The sequence below is a fragment of the Seriola lalandi genome, unplaced genomic scaffold (assembly GCF_002814215.2).
Source record: "Seriola lalandi dorsalis isolate HSWRI2012SDOR001 ecotype SW California unplaced genomic scaffold, Sedor1 jcf7180002054693, whole genome shotgun sequence".
Classification (NCBI taxonomy): Eukaryota; Metazoa; Chordata; class Actinopteri; order Carangiformes; family Carangidae; genus Seriola; species Seriola lalandi.
This window is the reverse complement of record NW_019525246.1, coordinates 175,048-187,542: the sequence shown is the minus strand read 5'-3', so window position 1 is coordinate 187,542 and position 12,495 is coordinate 175,048.

Here is a 12,495-nt window from a genome sequence, read left to right as displayed (position 1 = left end):
CTGATTTAGGCTTAGGCCTGGAATTGGCTTAAGCTTGGTTTTGGCTTTTGAATAGGCAATGTGTGAATTGTTCACGACTGTTTTATCCCTGGGGGCTGGCACATGTTTCAGGGGCGTCACCCATCTTCTCCTGTGTTTCCACTTGGAGAAGAGAGTAATTTTCCACTGAACTTTAGGATTATTTAAATCTACAGTTTACTTATAAACTCGCACATCCATCTTCCACCATGACCACAAAACATTAAATGAAATAACATAAAACTACTTGCACTAATAATAGCAGAGAGGAGTAATAGGAGTGTTGATTTCATATTACATCCTTCAAACCTGGAATTAATTATGATATAAGTGGTTAATTGATCAAACAACAATATAAACATTTCCCAAAGCTAATGGTCTATACATATTGATTACACAGGAGTTCTTCGACTGGGATAATAATAATATGGACATTCTGGATGTCATGTAGTTTGTTACCTTGTGTGAAGGATGCTGACAGTATGGTCACATGAAGGACATTGTCTTAAAATCTACATTTTTCAAACATTCTATGGGATAGAAGTTTGGTGTTAAACTATTGCATAGGAACATCTCATGAGTTACAGAACAGTCAGATATTTAATTTTACATTCATCCTTTGATCTGTGTCTGTGAAGAGAGTTCTGCTGGTCACTACCCAGGATTGGAATGTGGGTTGTAGTTTATGACTCTTATCTAGAGAGGGACAGAGGAAGGGAGGTTGATGTGTGTGTGTGTGTGTGTTCATGCATGGCACAGACAGGCCAGGATTCACACCTTAGTGTTAATCAGTCCATTTGTTGTTACTTGTCATATACAAGAAACAATCAAATATCTTTAGACAAAGTCTTATTGTTACAAACTGGAGATTTAGCCTATGTTCTCCAGTTGTCTGGTGTCCACTGGTTGATCCTCTGGAGCTGACCCTTTGACCTTTGGTCTGGTTCTGTGTCGTTCGGACATGCTAACAACATGGTCTGTTTGTGAGATAAGGGTCCATGGTCTCTGTTTCCTATCAATTTGATAGTTTGATGGTGGGAAGAGTCGCAAAGTGTCAATTGCGGGTCCGTAGCTCTGCGTGTCCTTATAATGAACTTCCTTAATGGCTTGTGACTGATGCCAGGCCACGTATGTACGCTACACACCTTGTGTTTCACCTTTTTTTGGTGAAACAGTTAAATGTTAAACATCAGGTGGCCAGTTCATACCGTCCTGAGTCTCAAGGAGCCCTGGACAGTTTTCATCAAACTTTGAAGCCTATGTTGCGTTCTTACTTACTGTACCCAACTCTCTCAGGATTGGGAAGAGGGCCTGCCTTGGTTGCTACTTGCAGTACAGGAAGTGTCACAGGAGAGCACAGCGTTCAGTCATAATGAACTGGTAGTTGGCCACACTCCGGGGTCTGCTAGCTGTGTTGAGGGAGGAGTTGAAAAATGCTGAGCTGCCGGAAAATGTGCTGAATTATGTGAATGATTTTTGCTGTCGACTACATATTGCTTGTACCATTGCTCATTAAAATCTTAGATGTATGCAGGAGAAAATGAAAGAGCTTTTTGACCGCAAATCAGAGACCAGTTTATTTGAACTAGAGGATCAGGTTTTGGCTTTGTTTCCTATTGTAGGTTCCCCATATGATGGAAATCTGAAAATTAACGGTTGACAAGATGACCAAGTTGTCTTTATATATTTTAATAAGAGCTTTGCAAAGGATCAGTGTACAGTCACACAGAGTGTAATTGCAGACTGATATCAAACAAAGAGTGTACATGAACTTTATAGGAAGAGTGAAGAAGGACCAGATAAGGAGTGCACATGTAAGAACAGATCCACAGTAACAAATAAGGATTATCAGTGTGAGGACAGATTCATGTCCAGGGTTATACAAAGTCAGTCCATATGAAGTGAAAAACATGGGTATACAAAGTACAGAATACGATTTTTCTATTACACCCATTCCAGGCAAAGTTCAGTGGCCCTTACACAGTCAAAAGCAGTATGTCAGATAGGCACTATTCAGTATATAAACCAGACAGGAGGAAGAAATTACAGCGGTGTCATGTAAACCTATTGAAGCCATATCATTCTGCTCAGACTACCTCGCAGGTTAAAAGGTGATTCACTTTCCAGAGACAGTCTCACATTGGAGTCTACAGTACGACCAGTAGCCACAGTTGCAGTTGAGCCTGCAGAATATTTTGATGTTCCATCTAAGCCTATTATTACATGGAAACTTAAGAATTCTGAGTAACTAAAGAATCTAGACAGTGAGTTAAGTTATCTGCTGGATACTCAGCAGGCCGATCTGGTGCAGTTGCTCACTTCTCATCTCTCTCTCTTCTCAGACACAACATCATGCACCAATTTAATTGAGCATGACATTGATGTAGGTGATGATCAGCCTGTGAGACAACGTTCCTACCGAATGCCTACGGGAAAGCGAAAGCGGATGGAGAATGAAGTAGAGTACATGTTAGAACATGGGGAGGCAGAACCAGTATATTGTAGTTGGGCCTCGCCATGTCTGCTGGCAGATAAGATATGGATCAGGTAGGTTTTGTACAGATATCAAGAAGGTTAATGCAGTCACCAAACCTTGTTTGTTATCCAGTGGCTCGTATGGAGGATTGCATTGATCAGGTGTGAAGTGCAAAAATTTGAACTTTTGAAAGGTTATTAAGATAATGCCAGGCAAGCAAATGTTAGCGCTACTAAAGCTGTCAGATGATAGCTATACAGACACTGTCAGGGCTGGGTATTGCCACTGACAGCGCCGGGCAGTGGCATAGGCAGTATAGGTGAATGCCAGAGGCGCTGTCATACATAGGGGGCACCGTAAATGGGGGAAGAAAAAAAAATCAAAATGTTTAACTTTTACTATTTACTTGTACTATTACAACTATAATTTTGAAATATAACATAAGCCCACACAATAACATAGCTACAAACCAAAGCCTATAAAAAATGGAGAGGCCTTTTTTTCTGGGTTCCTGCCGCCCCCTGTCCGCCCTCCCCGGCTAGTTACACTTTACCTGCTCTCTGGGGAGGACGGGCAAGTTATCTTACGTGACCCCAGAAAAGACACTGTATCTTTCATCATGTTAAAACTACTAAAGCTCTCTGGTGCCCAGGGAATAAAAAGAAGAAAGGGGGAGGAGGGAAAAACGGAAAAAGACAGAGGTACAGTAACGTGATGAAATGAATAGTCTGTTGCACTGGTAGTTACCATTGTTGGAGCAGAGCGTTAACTTGCTAGTTTAATTATGGAAGATGGTAACGTGGTTTGCTTATCAATAAATAGCTAGAGTTAATGTCAGTTAATGTTACTCCCACCTTAAATTCCTCAGGGAAATTTAGAAATATTAACGTTATGACTATTCAGGTGTTGTTTTTACCTGCTTGCTGTTTCATACATTTTTATTGACATCTGGTCAGCCAACGTTTGCCCGGCTTGTAATAGTCACACAGATTTACTAAACTGAAATGAAATTGTTCATTTATGCTGTGTGCCATCTTCATTTACTCCTAGCTGGTAACATCTAGGCTGATGGCTACATGTATAATCTTCAATCTTCTTAATTTGTCAAAAGGCAGGTAACACTTGTGAGATTCATCAAGAGGTGTAAGCATCAGCCTAGATGATACTGCAGGGCCAGCCCAAAACCTCTACTATACCATACTATAACATCTGAACATTACATATCCCAAAACTGATATTGATATGGTGAAGCAGAGCAAAACTAGAGAGACTTTAGTAGAAGCATTCCTAGGTGAAATCTCCAAATTTTCCACCCCAACCCTAAATAAAAAGTTCTAAACACACACATAACAAAATTCAAACATATCTTATATATAAAATACATATAGACATGCTGTGAATACAGCTGTTTCATCAAGTGTTTCAGTACTAGATTCACCTACCAAATGGAGACAAAAACCATGTAATCGCTTGGCTGATTTGACTGTCAGCACCAGACAAAACTTGCCCATGTGTGCTGTAGAACACATTATGCAGCTACATTATGCATATTGCATTTACAGTTACATTTTTTGTGTGTGCAATCATTTTTAATGTCTTCATTCGTTTCTTTAATATCTTATTTAACCACTAGTCTAGAATCTAAGTCTAGGGAGGAGAATCCCCATAGTATAGACTATCTGCCTGATAGCCATATTTATAATATTGAGACTGTCTCCCTCCCCTGCCATATTAATAAGTTTCTTAAACATGCAAAACCCCAAACATTGTCCACCATTCCTATAACCTATGGCAATGAAGTGTCTCACAAAGCATTTGACACATTACTCCAAAACAAAATCACTTCTGTAACCTCACTCCGTCATGTGCGCAGGCCCTCTAAATTTTTCTTTAGAAATAAGATAAAAAGATGTCTTATTGCTATTAAGGCCTCATTTACCTCACTGATCAGCCTGTTACTGACAACTCCAGCCTTAACAAAACACTCAAATTTTGGTTTCCTGAACATTAGATCACTGTCCAACAAAGCATCACTAATAAATTACTTGATTCTTGAGCATAAGCTGGATATGATTGGTCTCTGTGAAACATGCTCGAGCTACTAAGCAAGGTGGGGGTCTCCTATAATAAGACTATATCGACATACTCTGCTGTGAAACATGGAGTACCCCAGGGCTCTGTTCTTGGCCCACTGCTTTTCTCTCTCTATATTTCACCTCTTGGTCAAATTATTCGCAGTCATGGAATTAATTTCCATTGTTATGCTGATGATACTCAGTTATATGTACCTATAAAGGCTGATGAGTCCTCTCGGATTACGAATTTAGAGGTCTGTCTGTCTTCTGTGAAAAGCTGGATGTCTCATAATTTTTTGCTCTTAATTTCAGACAAAACCGAGATGCTGGTCATTGGCCTGACCCGACATAGACACTAGTTTGATCAATTAACATTAACTCTTGATAACTGTGTTATTTTTCTCATAGTCTGACAGTCAAAAAGCTGGGTGTCACTTTCAATTCTTCCTTCTCCTTTGATCGCACATTAAAGATATCACCAAGACTGCCTTTTTTCACCTACGTAACATTCTGTCTTTTCTGTTTAAGACTGATGCTGAAATCTTTATTCATGCTTTCGTTTCATCAAGACTTGATTATTGTAACGTTTTGTTTTCTGGCTTGCCACTTGCTCGTATTAAAAGTCTTCAAATGGTTCAGAATACAGCAGCTAGAATTGTTACTAAATCCAGAAAATTTGACCATATTACACTGATTTTAGCCTCCCTTCATTGACATCCTGCTCATATCAGATCAGACTGTTAGGTGCTTTTGATGGCACACAAGGTTCTAAATGGACTTGCTCCTTCATACCTGTCTGATCTGCTTAAACCTTATACTCCATCTCGTACTCTCAGTTTCCAGAATTTAGGGCACCTGTCTGTTCCCAGAGTTAAAAAGACGTCTGCTGGCTGCAGAGCCGTTTCCTATAGGGCCCCTCTAAACTTAAAATGTATTTTTATGCCTTAACTTTCAGTTAGCTTCCTATTCTTTTACAAACTCGGGTTTGGACCTGTTGCCATCTTACCACCGATGGATGGGCCTCAGTCTCAACAAATCAGTAAACTCAGTACAGTGTAGTCCAGGTTGTTCTGCCAATGAGATCACTGTAAACTTTCTGAATATCACTGCATCATTCTAACCGTTTGCTTTTTCCCTTAAGCACATGAAGTGCCCAGGCTTTGTGCCTCTCTCTCCCCTGTTACTCTCGGCAGGTCCTCCCGCCTCCAGAGCTGTAGAGTCTGGACCTGCAACTGCAAACCACCTACTGCCCCCATGATGGCCGCCCACCCTGAGTCGGGTTCTGCTCAAGGTTTCTGCCTTTTAAGAGGAAGTCTTTCCTTGCCACTGTTGCCTAGTGTTTGCTCTTGGTGGGAATTGTTTGGTTTCTGTAAATAATATTATAAAGAGAAGGTCTAGACCTGCCCAATTTGGAAAGTGCCTTGAGATAACTTATGTTGTGAATTGGCGTTATACAAATAGAAATTTACTTGACTTGACTTGACTTGACTAACCAGAGCTAACTGTGAACTCTGTCCTGCATCACCCAGTTTTGGTCTCATTTTGTCATCTTTTACAGTTTTTGAGGAGGTGATGGGAGTAGCCTCCACCTCTCCCATTTACTGCAATACAAATTCAGGAGCAGGTGTTACTGGGCAGAAATGGGCAGTCCTGATTCTGATTGGCTAATTAAATTAATTATTTCTTACCCTTTTAACTCAGGTATGAGAGCAACTGTAAGATAAATTAACACGGTGTATTTGCATGTACTTGTGTGTGCGTATAGATGTGTGGTTCTTTGTATTCTTGTTTTCTATAATTGTGAGGACAATTTTGGTTAAAAACCATTATTGTGAGGTCATTTTGGCATTTAGACCTGCTCTATTTGGAAAGTGCCTTGACATAACGTATGTTGTGAATTGGCGCTACACAATTAAGAATTGACTTGACTAGTTTGTGCAATGCCTTATTTATATTGTATTTATAATTGAATTTATGTCACTTGTTTCTAATACGGTTTTTATTTTGTTGGTTATTTTCTATTTAAAAGACAACAAAATCTCAAAGATAAAGTTATACAGATTCTGTGTGAGTATATGAACACTGGTAGTGAAACTGACTGTGATGCAAGGGGGGTTCCAGCTAAAATCTTGCCTAGTGTACCAAATTGGTCAAGGCCGGCACTGGCCACTGCACCGGCGACTGATTGTGAATCGATCCGATTCCGATTCACACGGTCCCGATTCGATTCCTGATTCGATTCCCAATTCACAAGATTCTGATTCGATTTGATTTTGACTCACAAGGTCCCAATTCGATTTGATTCAGTTAGAGATATTTCAGTTACAACATCAGTTTTTCTTGGATATGAATGAGATTCTCAGAGAACTAATGCTGTAAATTGTTCCTCTAACCTGGTGCATCATTAAAAACATAAATTCTTACATTACGAATGGACACAAAGCAGTTACATAAATGCACTTTATATTTAACATGACAAACATTTTAGACACATCTCAAGAAAGAATAGATATAATGTGCGTTGTTAACATACCCCAGTGCGCCAGCTACACGGCGTATGAACAGGTACACACAGCTTCTTCTTCACATTTTGCATATAGCTTTGCCTTTGTCATCACATCGGCCTTTAGACTTGCCGCTGACTTCATTGGGACCTCATCTGCCATGTTTTTGTCTCTCACATGCAGAGGTGTAGTGCTGTTTATTTACGTACTGGAGTGCACCTATGTGCATGCGCACGGTTGAGTTTTGGCTTGTTCAAAGGTTATGTAACCACTGTTACTAGGGTGACAAGTTTACATTCAATTACTTATTCAAATGAATAATTCAATTCAAATGAAGATTGATTTTAATTGAAGAATAGATTTTTTACAACCCAGCCCTAGTCAGGGCAAAGGCCTGGCAAATACCCTAGTATCCATAAAAAGGAGCCTCCCTGCAGCCAGAAAGACAGCTCTGGGACACCCACTGATATTTCTTATATTACCTATATTTTATATTTTCTTTCCAAAACAGTCTGCTGTTTGACAAATGTTCGTAGAGTTTAATTCCAGCCTCTTGTAAGCACAGCTGGGATTGATCTAGGCTACTGCACTGCACCACCTTCCTGCCGTTGCTGCCACAGTGTGCAGCCTAACTCCTCTCTGCCCCAGGAACAGGTGCAGCCCAGAGGTAAGCAAAGGGTCTGGTATGAGCAGTCGGGTTCAGGTTGGACCTCCTGACCGGAACAGAGGATACAGCTGAGACAGGTCATCAGTGGACCTGCGAGGACATGTCAGTCGAACTACAGCTCTGTCTGGGCCTGGGGCAATGATCCGTGTGTGTGTGTGTGTGTGTGTGTGTGTGTGTGTGTGTGTGTGTGTGTGTGTGTGTGTAAGGGACTTTGCAGCTTGGTGTTAGTAAGAGGAAAAGTGAAGAGATATCCATACCCTTTTTGCTTTCCTCCTGGTCATATGCTGTGCAATCCAAAGACGTTCTTTTCACTAAAAGATCGTGGGAAGTTGTTGTGACCTACTTTTGAATACGGTGTAGATGTTTTTACTGCCTCTAATCTCCTGACCTTTGAGCTTCTGTTTTAGCTTAATTGAACAGTTTGGTCTCCTTTTGACTTGTATGATGTACTGTAAAGCAAACACACAAACTCACACACACACAAGCAGCATGCCGTGGCTTCATGCTCTTGCAGCAGGCAAACAGACTGTGTGAGTCCTGTGGTCAGAGAAACCAGCAGGACTCACCAGAAATAACACCATTGTTCAGCTAAGTGGCCAAACTTACCCTGAAGGCTCCGGGCCATGGGAATGTAAGTGATGGGAACGGGTGCCATGGTAACGGCTTGTCAGAGCTTGTTAATGACCTGCAGGACTGATGGGTAATGTTCAGTTATGAGTATTAGCAGCTGATTCTGGCTGCTGTGTGCGGAAGCAGCTGATCTGTAAACAGGCCTCACTGCCCCCTCCCAGTGTACACTGAGGCCATACTGACATCGCTTAGGGAGCCACCTAATGAAGACACTTTCCACAATCAACAAACTAAAGGTGAAGCTGAACTGAAGGTTAAAGTGGCTGAACTTCCCCTCTTATTCCAATTAAACTGGAAATAAACGTCTGAATTTCCAAGAGCTGAATCGTCATCTGACATTTCACCGTAACAAGCTGTCCAGTGACATGAGATCAATGCAGTGGTTAGTCAGACCACATGGTCCACATGTTATTTTATGAACTGCTATCACCACAGACATCTCATCTCATTCCATTCTCAGACTAGATTTGCATTCTTCTTGTGTGACATTTACACATACTAACTTTTCATGTTTTCATACTGAGACCTTTGGATTTAATAACCTGTGTGATGTCAGAGAGGGAGATACATTCCCTCCTGGTGGCTGCAGCAAGGACTATAACCCATCATGGCTGCCAGCAAAAGACTCCATCCCATAGTCAGCAGGGCTGCCAGGATAACGAGTGCTGCCCAGCTGAATCAAATGAGCTGATTGAGGATTGAGGAGACTCAAGAAATGAGGGACAGAATGACGAATGAGGTTGAACAGAGAGAATCGGAGTTTGTGTTCTGTAAATTTGAGAGTTTGAATTGTATATTTGTGAGTTGGCCTGTTTTTAGAAAACTGAATATAAGGAAATTCTAACACGACGCACCCACACCTCAAACCTCCCCCACCTCACACGACATCACACCTGAGACCAGCTCTTCCAGTAGCTGCTGTTGCTGCTGCTGTTTCAGAATGCAGGTTTAATAAACCCTGATGTTCCAGAACAGCTGATCAGAGTCTGTTCAATCAATCAGCCATCATCAATGGAGCACTGATACTATGATTCACAATGGCAATGGGTAAATACAGAGCAGAGCCTCGAATTGAATCCACTGGAGTTAGAAATATTAATGTGTGACATTAAAAAACACAACAGCTGGAGAAAAGACTCAGCCAGATCCACTCATTCATTACTCAGCAGACTAGCGATAAAGCTGGAGAGTTGAAATCTGTTTTGTCAGATACACTGAGTTCATATGGTTAATATTCAGTATATTTGTAATGCAGAGTACATATTGATAATGTTGAGTACATGTTAATGAAAGTTTTCCCCCCTTTGGGACTAATTAGTGACATTCTTACACATGATCCATTCGGCTATCGCTGGGTAATGGTTGCCGTGGTGTGAGGGTGTGCTACAAGCTGCAGTCTGCTGGCCCAACATTTCTCTTAATGAGGTCATTGTGATATATTTCTCCACTCTAAAACTCTTTTGGTGTTAATGTTCTACTAGTGGTTTATCAAGAAACGTAAACTAAAGTCATTTTCAGCTTCAAACCAACTAGTTACTGGACCACACTCTTTTCTTTGTATTTTGGATATGATGCAGCAAATGAAGCTGGATATGATCTCACACATGGACAATAAAATTGACTCACTTGGAGCCAGTCTGACCAAAATAGATGGCTCACTTCAAATGCTTGGAGAGCAGGTCAATGAGCCGGAGCAGAGAGTCAGCTCAAATGAGGATGATTTAACAGACCTGGTCAAACGTGTAAAAGCGCTCGAAAAGGAAAACACTGACCTGAAATTATGGGCTGAAGATGCTGAGAACCGAAGCAGACGCTCCAACCTACGATTCATCGGCATACCTGAGAGGGCCGAGGCCAGAGGTATCCTAGGCTTCATGAGACACCTGATCCCGCAGCTTCTAGGTGAAGTGAATTTCTCCACTCCTCCGGTGATCGAGCGCTGTCATCGTTCAGGTGAGCCAAGGGTCCCAGGCCGATCCTGGTAATGTTCCGTTATTTTCAGGACAAGCTAAAGATAATGAAACTATCCAGGGAGAAGAAGGAGCCCCTTCAGTACAAAGGAGTTCCAGTTGTCATCTACCCGGACTTCTCCGCTGGTCTGGTCCAGAGACGCCGGGGGTTTGATGCGGTTAAGAAAAAACTCCGTGACCGGGACTTTAAATACGCCATGATCGTTCCTTGCACAGTGAGAGTTGCCCACGCTGGTAAGACACAATTCTTTCGCACTCCTGATGAAGCTGAGAGATTCCTTGGTGAGATCACTTCCATTGACTCTGACATGACAGGTAGAGCTAACAGTAGCACAATTCTCAGCTTGCTGATGAACTCTTTGAATTATTTAGTTCATCTCCGTTTTGTAATTATTTCCTCGCCGGACCGACATTGAAATCATTATTTCATGTTTGCATTGTTGTCACTGGCCTAGGCGCTGCTTTGGTGGCTGCTGCCTTATTTTTTATTTTCTATTTGCAAATTGTTGCTGGGCACAGCAAGGGTTGCTGTTGCTTTACTACTGTTTGCCGTATATTGTGACGCGAAAACGTAAAACGGCGGACCACTAAAAGTTGGGTTGTTCCAGATCACTTAAACTAGAAAGGATGGACACCTATAAATAGTTTGTTATAGGCAGTTAATACTTTGAATCTTGGAATTAATAAATTATGAAGCATTCGCAGTCGATCTTATTTTATCTTATCACTATTACTATTATTATTATTTTTATTATTATTACACTGGTCAACACCAAATTTATTGTTTAAGATTTTTTAGCTGATTTAGGATCATTTTGATGTGCTGAATCCAAAAATCACATTGGTTTTGCTCAATCAGGTCAACTTTCTGAACTAAGCTACATATCTGTTTTTTTACGTTTTTGTTTACATATACAGGTATTTTCACGTCATATGATGCAAAATTCTTTTATATTTCTTGCAATAAACGAATTCTGAAGATTTTGCATGTGCCAACTTATGACTAATTGTTTTTTTATATTTTACAAGTGAATGAAATGGCTTCGACTAGAAGATCATGCAAAAATAAGCCTGACGTATTCTGCTACATCTGCGGTGAATACACCATTGTTCCTAACAAGAATCTAGTCACAAGTTTCATAAAGCGTGCTTACCATGCTTATCTTGGTATTAAACTTGGTGACCAGGATAAAGCTTGGGCGCCACACATCGTATGCAAGTCATTCACCGAGTATCTGCGTCAGTGGACCAAAGGCAAGAGTTGTCTGAAGTTGGGAATTCCCATGGTTTGGAGGGAGCCGACAAACCGTGTCACTGACTGCTACTTCTGCGCTATTGATGTGACTGGGATCAACAGAAAGAACCGAAGCAGCCTCAAGTATCCTGATCTTGAATCAGCACGTCGTCCTGTAGCTGACTGCGATGAAATTCCAGTACCTGTCTTTGGAGAACTTCCTGACATCAGTGATGAAGATTCCTCCAGTGTTCCAGAAGATGAAGAAGAACAAGAAGTGGTTCTTAATGATGATGCTCCACATCCTTTTTCCCAAAAGGAGCTAAATGATCTAGTTCGCGATCTCAGCTTGTCAAAGTCCTCTGCCGAGCTATTGGCATCCAGATTGAAGGACAAGAACCTCATCTCTGACAGTGCTCGCATCACCTTTTACCGAAGTTGAAAGCTGGCATCTTTGATGGTCCTCAGATCCGTGAGCTCATCAGAGATCCTGAGTTTGAAAACTCAATGAACGAAGTGGAACTGGAAGCATGGAAGGCTTTTGTTCTGGTCGTGAAGAACTTTCTTGGCAACAACAAAGCCAGGAACTACGCAGAACTTGTCACCAATATGCTGACCGCTTTCAGAAACCTTGGATGCAACATGAGCATCAAAATGCATTACTTATTCTCACATATGGATCAGTTTCCTGAGAATCTGGGATCAATGAGTGATGAGCAGGGGGAGAGATTCCATCAGGACATAAAAGAGATGGAGACCAGGTATCAGGGACGCTGGGATGCAGTCATGATGGCTGATTACTGTTGGACTCTGAAGAGAGACATCCCTGCTGCTGAGCATTCGAGGGGTTCGAAGAAACGGAAGTTCATGCCCTGAATTTTGCACAATGACGACGTAACGTTCAATTTACATGTACTTACC